Source organism: Akebia trifoliata, chromosome 14 (genome assembly GCF_017979445.1).
Source record: "Akebia trifoliata isolate Shusen 1 chromosome 14, ASM1797944v1, whole genome shotgun sequence".
In the NCBI taxonomy this organism is placed as follows: Eukaryota; Viridiplantae; Streptophyta; class Magnoliopsida; order Ranunculales; family Lardizabalaceae; genus Akebia; species Akebia trifoliata.
In genome coordinates, this window is record NC_141388.1 from 8,791,040 (window position 1) to 8,802,158 (window position 11,119).

General features: G+C 34.3%; 1 long non-coding RNA gene across 2 annotated transcripts; it reads left to right on the forward strand.

The window, feature by feature from the left end:
- The first annotated feature begins 9,108 nt into the window (after window positions 1-9,108).
- On the forward strand, window positions 9,109-10,702 carry LOC147386050 (uncharacterized). Of its 2 annotated transcripts, none has more exons than XR_015172214.1 (4): window positions 9,109-9,246; window positions 9,331-9,388; window positions 10,086-10,183; window positions 10,504-10,701. It is a non-coding gene; the product is annotated as an uncharacterized LOC147386050 (long non-coding RNA). The 2 variants fall into 2 exon arrangements; XR_015172215.1 differs by having other exon boundaries at window positions 9,117-9,194; window positions 10,504-10,702.
- Window positions 10,703-11,119: the final 417 nt, after the last annotated feature.

Below are 11,119 nucleotides of genomic sequence, written 5' to 3' on the forward strand. Positions count from 1 at the left end.
GGAGTAATGGAAAAACAGGTTTTAGTGGAGTGTAAAGAAGAAATAGGGAAGGAAGTCCTTGAGCAACTTCAACCCAAGGCTTCAAATTGACATCTTCTTCATTTTGAATATTCTGGACCATTCTTGAATTCCAACCAGCCTCATCTTCAATTCACTACTCATTCAATAACATACTATTCACTTACAAAAATAAAAGGGGAATACACTAGGAAGGGTAAAAAAAATGAAAAAATTCTTAGGGGAAAAAAGATAATTGGCTTCCACTACATGAAAATTAAAAAATTCGACCGGCCAAGGCCTCTGAATTTTAGAAACCGAATTTGGATGGCTTAGGACTGTTGGAAATTTTTATGTTCCTCATATTTAATGGCTTAGAGCCATCAAATTTCTCTCATCCTCTCTTTATTCGACAATTTTGGATCGTCAAAAATAAATATTGAGAATGAAAAATTCGACTTTACGGTCCGTCGAATTTTATGAATTTCGACAACATTGAGCCGTCAAATATGAGTTTTTTTTTCACGTTGTGAAACCCTTAGCAATTACCATGTATTGAGACAATAAAATATTTTCCCTTCTCTTGTGGTGATCCCTTGCAGGTCAGAGAGCATCTAAAAATAGAGCGTAAGATTATCATTAGTTTTCTCCTATATTCTCTAAAACAAAAGATAAAAAAGATGACAAAAAAGAGTAATTTTCCCTATGAAACAATGTGAGAAAAGCCCATATTTGATGGTTCAAGGCCGTCAAATTTCATAAAATTTGACGGACCAAGGCGTCAAAATTTTTATTGTTGATTTTTTTTTCCAGCGGAACGAAACCATCAAATTAAGGGAGGATGAGAGAAATTTGACGGCTCTAAGCCATCAAATCGAGGGAACATCAACATTTTCAACAGCCTTGGGCCGTCAATATTCGGATTTTAAAATATCGATTTTCGCCTATCGAATTTTTCTGTCAAAAAATTCAATTTTCACGTGGTGGGGACTGTGTTATTTATTTATTTATTTTTGTTAATGACATGTTGGCCACCACATGTTTTTTATATTTTTTATGACCTGTTGGCCAACACAAGTTTTTTTTTTTTTTTAATGCCGTTGAGCACCATGTGTATTGAATGGAATTTCCAATATACAAAAGTACCCTTATTAGTTACAAAACTACCCTTGTATGCTTGCCATGGCAAGCACTGAAGAGTCCATGAGCAACAAACGACTCGTTGGCCACCACATGTTCTTATTTTTTTGGATGATGTGTTGGCCATCCCATTTTTTTTTTCGATGACGTGTTGGCCTCTACATATATATATATATAGGGAAATGTTCAGCACCCTAAGTTTTTATATATATGGATGATGTGTTGGCCATCCAATTTTTTTTTCCGATGACGTGTTGGCCTCTACATATATATATAGGGAAATGTTCAGCACCCTAAGTTTTACCACACACTTTAACAAATGTTTTTTGTCATACATGGGTTAGAAGTTTTGGAATGGGCTGATTTTTGGTGAGGATGATCTCTATGATTAGAAGATCATCCTCCCCAAAAATCAGCCCATTCCGAAATGTTTAGCCCCATGTTTACACGTTGAAAAATTGTGGACCGTCCATTTTTTGTAAACCATGTTTGATGGGATTAGAAGTTTTGGAATGAGCTGATTTTTGGTGAGGATGATCTCCTCACCATAGAGATCATCCTCACCAAAAATCAGCCCATTCCAAAACTTCTAACCCATGTAAGACAAAACACGTTTGTTAAAGTGTGTGGTAAAGCTTAGGGTGTTGAACGGGACCCATATATATATATATATGCCTCGGGATGCACATTCCCCTGGGATACACTTTTTAAGAGGAGAAATGCAATAGTGTATCCTTGGGCATTCAGATTTACGGTACCCAAACTTGTCATGTCACGGAGTCATTTGAGTATGCCACATGATCAGTCATTATCATGACTCTGTTTTTGGCTTTTACGATGTGCAGACCACCGCATTTTTTTTTATGATGTATGGTAAGTACGCATTATCAGCACAGTGACAAAAATTCACTAAGAAATTAATTGAGTACGAATTTATCATTAATATTTTTGTGCTAAACTGAAGAACCAATGGTATATTAAAATAAATAAATAAATAAATAACCAATGGCAGGACGCCACAGTACTTCCACCACTTTTAAGCCGCAAAAGTAAAAAAAATAATTGTAAAATCAAGTTAGAGTCACTTCTTTTCTTTACTTATAGTGGAAGTTAATTTTCCCACTCCAAGATCATGTAAAAAATGAGTTTGAAAGGCATGAAAAAATAAAATATAAGATGTGTGTGCATGTTTATATACAGGTTAATTTTCCTTGGACTCATGATTTTGACCAAGCATAAAATAGATAGTTTCGGTAACTTCCACACAAAACCTTAAGTAGGAGGGTACGCGAAGGATAATACAGTTTCTCTACCTCTTATTTAAAAATAAAAATCCTAAATATAATTTTTTTTTACCATGTTTGAAGGTAAGATCATTTAAAGATGTAAGGATATTTTGATTGTTTAGAAATCCATTAATATGGATTTCCACAACAATACAGACCTTTGTCTCAATAAAATGAAGAAGATTAAAATTGAATAAATCATTAGTCAACGGATGGATGTAAATTATCATAATTGACTAGGGTGGTGGTTAGTAAAAATATAAATTAAAAATCCTATTTGCTTCCTGCACATTCACTCTCCATCGAAAAATCATAAGATACTGGTTTTTTGTGTGTGTGTGTGAGACACACACACACACACTCTCCGCTAAAGAAAAACCTAGGGATCATATCTATTTCATAAGGGAATATATCCTCCAAATTTTCCAAAAATGGTTGATCCCTACGAATTTTCCTAATGTCTAATTTTATGGACACCTCAATTGATTTTCTACCTTAGATGTTAATCAGATATATTTGTATCCTCATAATGGTATGAAAATTATTTTACGAAAATATCCTACGTATGTCCTTGATTTTTAGTGTCATCACCTTTTTGAAACAATTTTAAACCATTGTGTTTCCAAATAAAATGAAAATGGTAAGAGAACCAAGGTCCTTACAATTTTGTAAATTTATAGGCTGGATGTGTGGGATACGAAGTTTGATCTACCTTACTAATTTTCAAATAGGTTCCATACTTGGTGGTGATCAGATTTCAAAGAATTGGTATGGCTAACATCAGAGTTGTCTTTTGATTCCTTTTGAACAACAATCTCCTTTGATTGTGGACCAATTTCCTTAGTCATACATGCACAATTATTTTGCTTATTGGGAGTTGGAAACAAGGGTTGGCTCTCGGGGCTATCTCATTTCAAAATCAATCATTCTTTCTTTCTTCTAACGACGAAGTTATCTAACACATTTGAGATTCTATCATTGCTATGACTGGAATTGTAACATGATTGATTTGTTTTTAGACTTTAATTGATGAAGGGTTATTAGTCATTGGTAAGCAATCATCGAATTTCTCAAAAGAGTGGAACTGTAACTTGATTGCCCATTCATCATAAGCATGACCATAATTATGACACAAAACACACATGATCCATGACTTTCTCCTAAACTTCATGATGACATAAATTCTATTTGATTTTCCTAAATTAGAAGTTTTATCTTTACTGTTGCCTATCAACTATCACACACATAGTCGATCCATAAATCACACAAACAAAAGATTGGACCTAGGTAGGGTGTCGAACTTTAGATAACTTCTAACTGGTAATTTAAAACTTCAATTGAAAGTGCCCTTGATCCGTGGGTGCGGATCCACTTTTCTCTTTTTGGGAGTCATCACCTAGTTTTATGGTCTAGGAATCAAAAAATGACTCTAAATAGTCAAGGACCACATAACCACAAAAAGATTATGAGTATGAGGATCAGGTTACGAGATTGGAAGGTGTCAAGCACCAATCCCACTCGACGAAAATCGATCTCTACTTTTTTCAAATATTTTCATTGCAAAATAGTCTAAATCTAGAATAATAACAAAATACCTTTTCTTTTACATGAGTGATTACGACGATCGGTTCTCTTAGAAACTAATGGTGAACGTTTCTCGTGCGAATATTCTCACTTTATCTTTGTTGCTACATTTGCTTCCAATCTTCAAGATGAGACTTTCTTTTTTCTAGATCTAGATGTTTTACTAGCTATTTGAGATGTTTTTAGAATTTTTGAATATTTTTTAGGTTGAAAATTGGGGTTTGGGGATTAGGTATTTACTTAGGGTTTGAAAAATATTTGGAAGATTTTTGACCTTCGTTTTCTAGGATTTCTCTTGACCTACGAGATTAGGTGGTGAATGCACCTTTTAAAAAAGTTTTGTGATAAGATTAGGGTTTGGATTAGGTCTCTTAGATATAAAGTGTATCTCTAACTAATATGTTAAGTTGTTTAGAGTCGGATGATATTTTAGATAAGTTTTATTAAAATTTTGAATTTTGAATTTTTTGACTTACGAAGAATGAGAATTTTTTAATTTTTGGAGAAACTCCTAATGAAGGGTTCTTTATTAAATATTATGTGGGTCCTACTTAAGTAAATTGGTCACTACTTAAAATTTTGCCTGTGAGGCTTAATTAATTGATTTTATTTGTTTAAGAATTTTAATTTGACTTATTTAGATTTCAATTTACGTTAATTAATGTTTTAATTACTAGTTAATGTGTTAGAATTGAGACATGGTGTCTTTCCCTTTCAATGCAACTACCTCATTATCCTTTTGCTCAATTCCAAAATTGCCACTTCCATTTTTATTAAAACTATTATTTATTATCGGTATTTATTTAAAATTTCCCCTAAATCTATAAAGAAGGAAAAGAAAAACTTGCTTTATTACCTTAATAAGCTTTCAAATTTTAATAAGGGTGGTTACGCTCCTATGGATTACCACATTAGCAATCCAACAAATGATGTGGCATGCTAATATAGATTATTCACGGTATTATCCGCATCTCTAGATACGGTATTGAATGGCAATAAATTAATTTGGTTTTCAATCATTTCTATTAATGCTGGAGTGATGACCTCAATGGGGGAGAACTTGACGTGGTGGTGCGTGCATGCTTGTAGATGACTATTCTCCGAGATACGAGTAAAACGCATCTACGAACATGTGCGCACCACCACGTCAAGGTGTCCCCGTTGAAGTCACTCTAGCACAACTCTTTTTGAAATTCTATATTCCGTTTTCTACTATGTGGTTCTGATTTTTGATCAGATTTTGTTTGCCGGTTTGCTGAACTTTCTTAACCTTCTTGATATTGATGGTTAGATCCCCCCCTCCCCTCTCTTCTGTGAATGTTGAACAATACCATGGATTAATGGCCGTGGCTGAAAATCCTCCTAATCTTGAGTTAGACTAGCTCGACATACTTAGTAAGATCTCAAGTGTTAAAAAGAGTTGTGAGCTCACACTTGGCATCGATAAACATGATTGAATACTGTTGGCTTGTAGAGGATGAAATTTAAGAACTTTGAAACAAACAATAAATAAAAAACCATTATGTTTCACCAATGAGTTTTGATTTTAAGTCTTGGGAGTTTGGTGATCGTCCATTTTCAACACCCCAGATCAAGTTTAAATAATTTTATTATTATCTGGGTTTTTCCATGAAATCTAGAAGGACGTTAAGAGTGTTGGATTGAAAATTTTGTAATCCATGGGCCCAATGACCCTTAGTAAGATTTGAAAATGACTAAAATAAAGAAAATAATTTTATTCTAGTAATCCATGAAATCTAGGAGTCTGTTATTGGTAGTCTACCTTTGACTTAGTACACCCCAAATAAAAATAAAGAAAATAAGTGAATGGTTGAGAACGAGTAAAAGTCGGGGTGTGAATAGAAGCTCTTTCTCTTCTAGATTTTTTTTCTTGGGTTTAGGACTTTATTTGAGCCTAATCATAATTTTAACATCTACTGAAATTGTTTGAACTAGTGTTATGATGTTTTGAAATGGTGAGATTGTATTTTAGCACAACCTTTGTAATGTTTGAAGAGTATGTTTTAATCTTTAATCTTTAATCGGGGTGTGATAAATAATTTAAAAAGTTGGATTATAATAAATAAAAGTTGGGGGGTGCCAATAGTAGCTCTTTTGTGTTCGATGCAAATTACCGATATAACAATGAACAAGTAAGACTTTGGTAAGCAAAGGTCGATCCACAGGGACAATGACCGATTTGATACTCTTTCAACTCGAAACCAATGTAGATTTTTAGTAATCAAATTAAAACAATTTTAGCAAAGAGTATCACTAGTTGAATAAAAACAAAAATAAGAAATAAAGATGCAATGTAAATCTTAGAATAATCAAATCCACCTGAGCAAATCTTCTCCTTAGATCAATTTGTCCTTTACTTGTCTCAATCCTCTGAGCAAAACTAATGTCGATGGATCGAAAGATCAAGCGATTAAATCCAAAATGAAGTCTAAAAGTTTGTGAATGAATCGATAAGAAGAAATTAAAGGATTTGTATATGATGTTCTTGATGAATCATGGTTTAGCATGAGCTTATCTAAGAATAAACCGTCAAAATTAGGAAATCAAATACTCAACCTAATAACCTCTACTTAATAATTCTCACATTGAAAATTATGAAGTATAAGGTAAAAGGCAAATTAACTATGAGAAAAAATATTGCTCCAGTTTCATTGACCACTTTGATGGAGTCTAGTCGCTGATCATCGTAAGAAACAACAAATAAGAAAATAAAATAGAAATGAGAGATGAGAAAGATGAAAGGTATTCTTCATTGATCTTGAGTTTGAAAATTAACTGGATCATCCTTCATTACAAACTTCAAATTAAAAACCTAAACTAAACTAAAACTAAAACTAAAAGAAGAATAAAGAAGAGAGGGGAGAAGGGAGAGGAAGAGCCTCATTCTTCAAGCCTTGGAGTTTCCCCCACCTTCTAATCTCCCTAACAAACTAACACACTTTTTATTTATAGAGTTTTTCTAGGGTTTCTGGATCACTCCCCCTCAAGTTGTTTTGAGACAACTCTATTAATGCAAGGCAAAATGACTAAAAAGTTCCAGCACGAATATCAAGAATGTCTCCCCTGGGACCATCGCGGTGCACCACATTCTTACCGTGGCACGACGATTGGGAATGATTTTGCTCTGAAATTTGGGCGACTGATCCGAATTGGCTCAAATATTGCAGTGTTGGCTTTGCTTTTTTCCATTTGTCTCTGAATATTTGCCTTTTAACTTGCAACCAATATAAATTCTTTAATTATCAATAATTTTGGAATTTTTAGGTGATTTGTTTTTATTTGGGGAAAATATAAATCAAGTGTGGGTAATCTCTTTGTAATTATGATCTCAGAAATGACTTTCTGAGACTTGATCATCTTGTTTATTGCAATCATGCTGACGATCATTGTGATTTGTAGTTGATTTCACGTGGATAGCTAGATACTAACCTAAAATTGATCAAATTTGTTGAACAACCATGAGCTACTAGGTTCAATTTCATTGGATTGATTAACATTTAAGCCATTGGCTTATTATTGAATTACAAATTAAAATACTAGATTCTTTGTTACTATCTTCTAAACACAGTAATTCCCATCTTGTATTTTTGAAGTACTTGTTGGACACTTAGCTGGTTAAAGTAGGTCATGTTAGTGTAGGTAATTGCTTCTCATCACTTTATTTTTTATTTTTAAATTATGGGAGGTGTAAGGAAAAGAATCAGCAACCCACAACAGTAATCATATATATATATATATATATATATATATATATATATATATGGGTCCCATTCGGCACCCTACGCTTTACCCTACGTGTATTTTCCTACATGGGTTAGAAGTTTTGGAATGAGCTAATTTTTGGTGAGGATGGATCTCTATGATGAGGAGATCATCCTCACGCATCCTCACCAAAAATCAGCTCATTCCAAAACTTCTAACCCCATAAAAAATGGTTTACAAAAAATGGACGGTCCACAATTTTTCAACTTGTAAACATGGGGCTAGAAATTTCAGAATGGGCTGATTTTTGGTGAGGAGGATCTTCCAACTGTAGAGATCATCCTCACTAAAAATCTGTCCATTCCAAAACTTCTAACCCATGTAGGACAAAACACGTATGGTAAAGTGTAAGGTGCCGAACATTTCCCTATATATATATAAATTGATTGCAATTTCAGATAATGTTGGAACGGTTGGGCAATATGATATCTCACCATTATTATCAAATCCCATATAAAAATTAAAATAAAATAAGTAGATCGAGATAGTAAATTAAAAAAGAAAAGAAAAGGGATCACAAGTATCCAACAAAATATATTTATCACAGTCTGGAGCAAAGCAAAAGCAGCCAAAATCTAACTCTTACATCATCGTCATGTTATCAGTTACACCATCATCCATGTTTCAAAACAATGCGTAAATTAGTCCTCAAAAGGAATTGTCCGTTCAAAAGGAATTGGTCCTAAAACAGGTGGGAGAGGTAGTGAAGAACCGGTTTGATGGGATGATCGTTGAGGATAAAACTCCATAGGTAATGCTGTGGATTTTGAACAACTGGACATGTGGTTTCTCTATGGTGCCAACCGCCATTCAACGTCTATCGTGGGTACCCCCAACGGACAATGTGTTGAAGATCAATACAGATGGATCTTTATCAACGCCAGGGGCGAGTTTGGGTTTCATTATGAGAGATAAAGATGGGTTATTTCAGTTTGCTGGTTGGTGTAACAGTGAGCACTACAAAATCATGGGATTTTAGTGACACTATTTTAATGACGGCCAAAATTCCCGTCACTATATACATTGCAATCTACATATTTTTGAGTCACTGTAGAGTTTGTGTCACCTTTTCCTTCGCGCGTTTATTTCCTAACCTTACGTTTTATTTCTAAAACCATTCTTCCCATTTTTATTTCCAAAGAACTCACAACTCGAGCTCTCTCTCGATCGATCGATCCAAAACCTCACCACTCAAGAAAACTTGCCTTAGTCTCTCTCTCTCGATCGATTGATCGATCTAGAATCTCACAACTCGAGAAAGCTCAACCTCGCCTCTCTCTCTCTCACCAAAACCTCACAACTCCCTCACTCAAATTGACCCCTCTCGATCAATCAATTGATTCTAGTTTTTCTAAAATGAATCCAATTGTCTAAGAACTAGGGTTTCTCATCGATCACATCAAGGTAACTCTATGCGTGTTTGTCGTGGATCTAGGGCCTATTTCAGACAAGAAAGGTCGATTTTATTTTCCTACTTGATTCAATCGATCTAGGGTATCAATTCCACAAAACCTAAGATCTGAATTTTCTTCTTCAACAGGTGCTACTACTATGGGTTTCTGCTTCGATCATCTCTTGGAATCACCAATCACCTTCAGGTATAGTTCGATTACGTTAAACTTAAAGATTTGAAGTCCTCTCACACTCTGGTTTGGTCTATTTCGATTCATTTTTGAATTACGATTTGATATTTCAGTTTTGACAAGTTACAAACTAGTATAACGCAAATGGCACTTGAAATCCAAGAGAGACATGCAGTTGTTCAGGTTATCTTGGCAGCTTGTACTCTATTTCGATTTATGTTTTGATATCGTGTTTTTATTAGGAGGCGCAAAAAATTGGAGAACTAGGGGTGTTTGGGTGTGGGGTAAATATTGCATTCGCCCCTGTACTAATATCAAATTAGGATTATATGTGGAAGCTTAGGCATATAAAGATTTGCATTTGAATATGAACAATTAATCCATACATAAACAATGCAAAAATATATTGATTTACAACAGGTCCTTGATTCAAACCCATTGCAAATGTTAAGTTGTTTCACCACCAACTCTTCTCAGGACAATTGACACTTGAGCATAAATGTTTTTTGATAATGCCAATGTACTCGTTGGGGTTCATTTTTTAAAATTGGTTGAGTTGATTTATATGGTAAAAAATGCTTAGAAACATATGATTGAGAGGGACAACTTCTTCCATCCAATATAATTAGAAACTTCAAGGTATCCCAGATATTTTATCGTTGATTTTGAGAACTCTCATAGAAGAATTCATGTCCAAAACAATGATTTTCAGGACGTTTATTTGACCAATGGACTGAACAATCCAGGCCTCACTGCTTGCTCTTATGCTCCAACTCTCGGCTGTAATGGCGATGACTGACATGTCGGATGGTATGTACCATCATTGTCATTTCTAGTTTGTCATCAATTATCCATTAGAGAATTCAAATATGGTATGTTTTGTGTTATTAGATCATACTTTGTATACTGTTGAGAACACATTTGACACAAAGAAAAACTTGCCAATTTGATTAAGTATATGTCATTGTTATGCCAGACATTTTGCTGAATCAGAGTCTTGACTCCGAAGAGAATCTCATGGGCAAATATCTTAAGATCTAATCAGTGATCCATACTTGGCTTTGATTGATCCAATTCAGTTTTATGTGACTAGGCTTATAGTGTACACTCTTTTGCTTCTCCTTGTGTAGTTGCTGCTCTAAACTCCTTGAAGGATGTATGGGAGAACACTCCACCAAATTGGGTGGGTTCAGATCCTTGTGGTAATGATTGGGTGGGAATTTGCTGCAACGAATCATGTGTTATCTACATGTAAGTGCTTGTTATATTTAATCTTCCATTTCAAATACTTGAAATTCTGACCCAAATCAAATTCATCTCAGACAATTATCTACTATGGGACTGAAAGGCCAGCTGTCCGGAGATATTCCGACTCGTCCTGTATGTCTTCTCTTTGTAGTTCACTTTGTTCCCTTGTAATAGCAGACTAATTCTATTTTAATTTTCTGAATAGATTCATATCTGATTACTGATTGTTCCATGTAGGGATCTATCTTACAACAAGGGTCTTACGGGTCCTATTCAACAAACAATTGGGAGTTTAAAGAAACTGTCAAACTTGTGAGAAAATCGTGATGTTTACTTCAAATCCTTTAATAGTTCTAAATAGTTTTCATTGCATTTCAGAATCGTGATGTCTATTTCTCTTTGGACCTGAAGATGGGTATTTATATTTTATGATGGATGATGGTGGAAGCAAAGGTGATCCTTATAATTTTTCCTAAAACAAGAAATACTTGCTTGGAA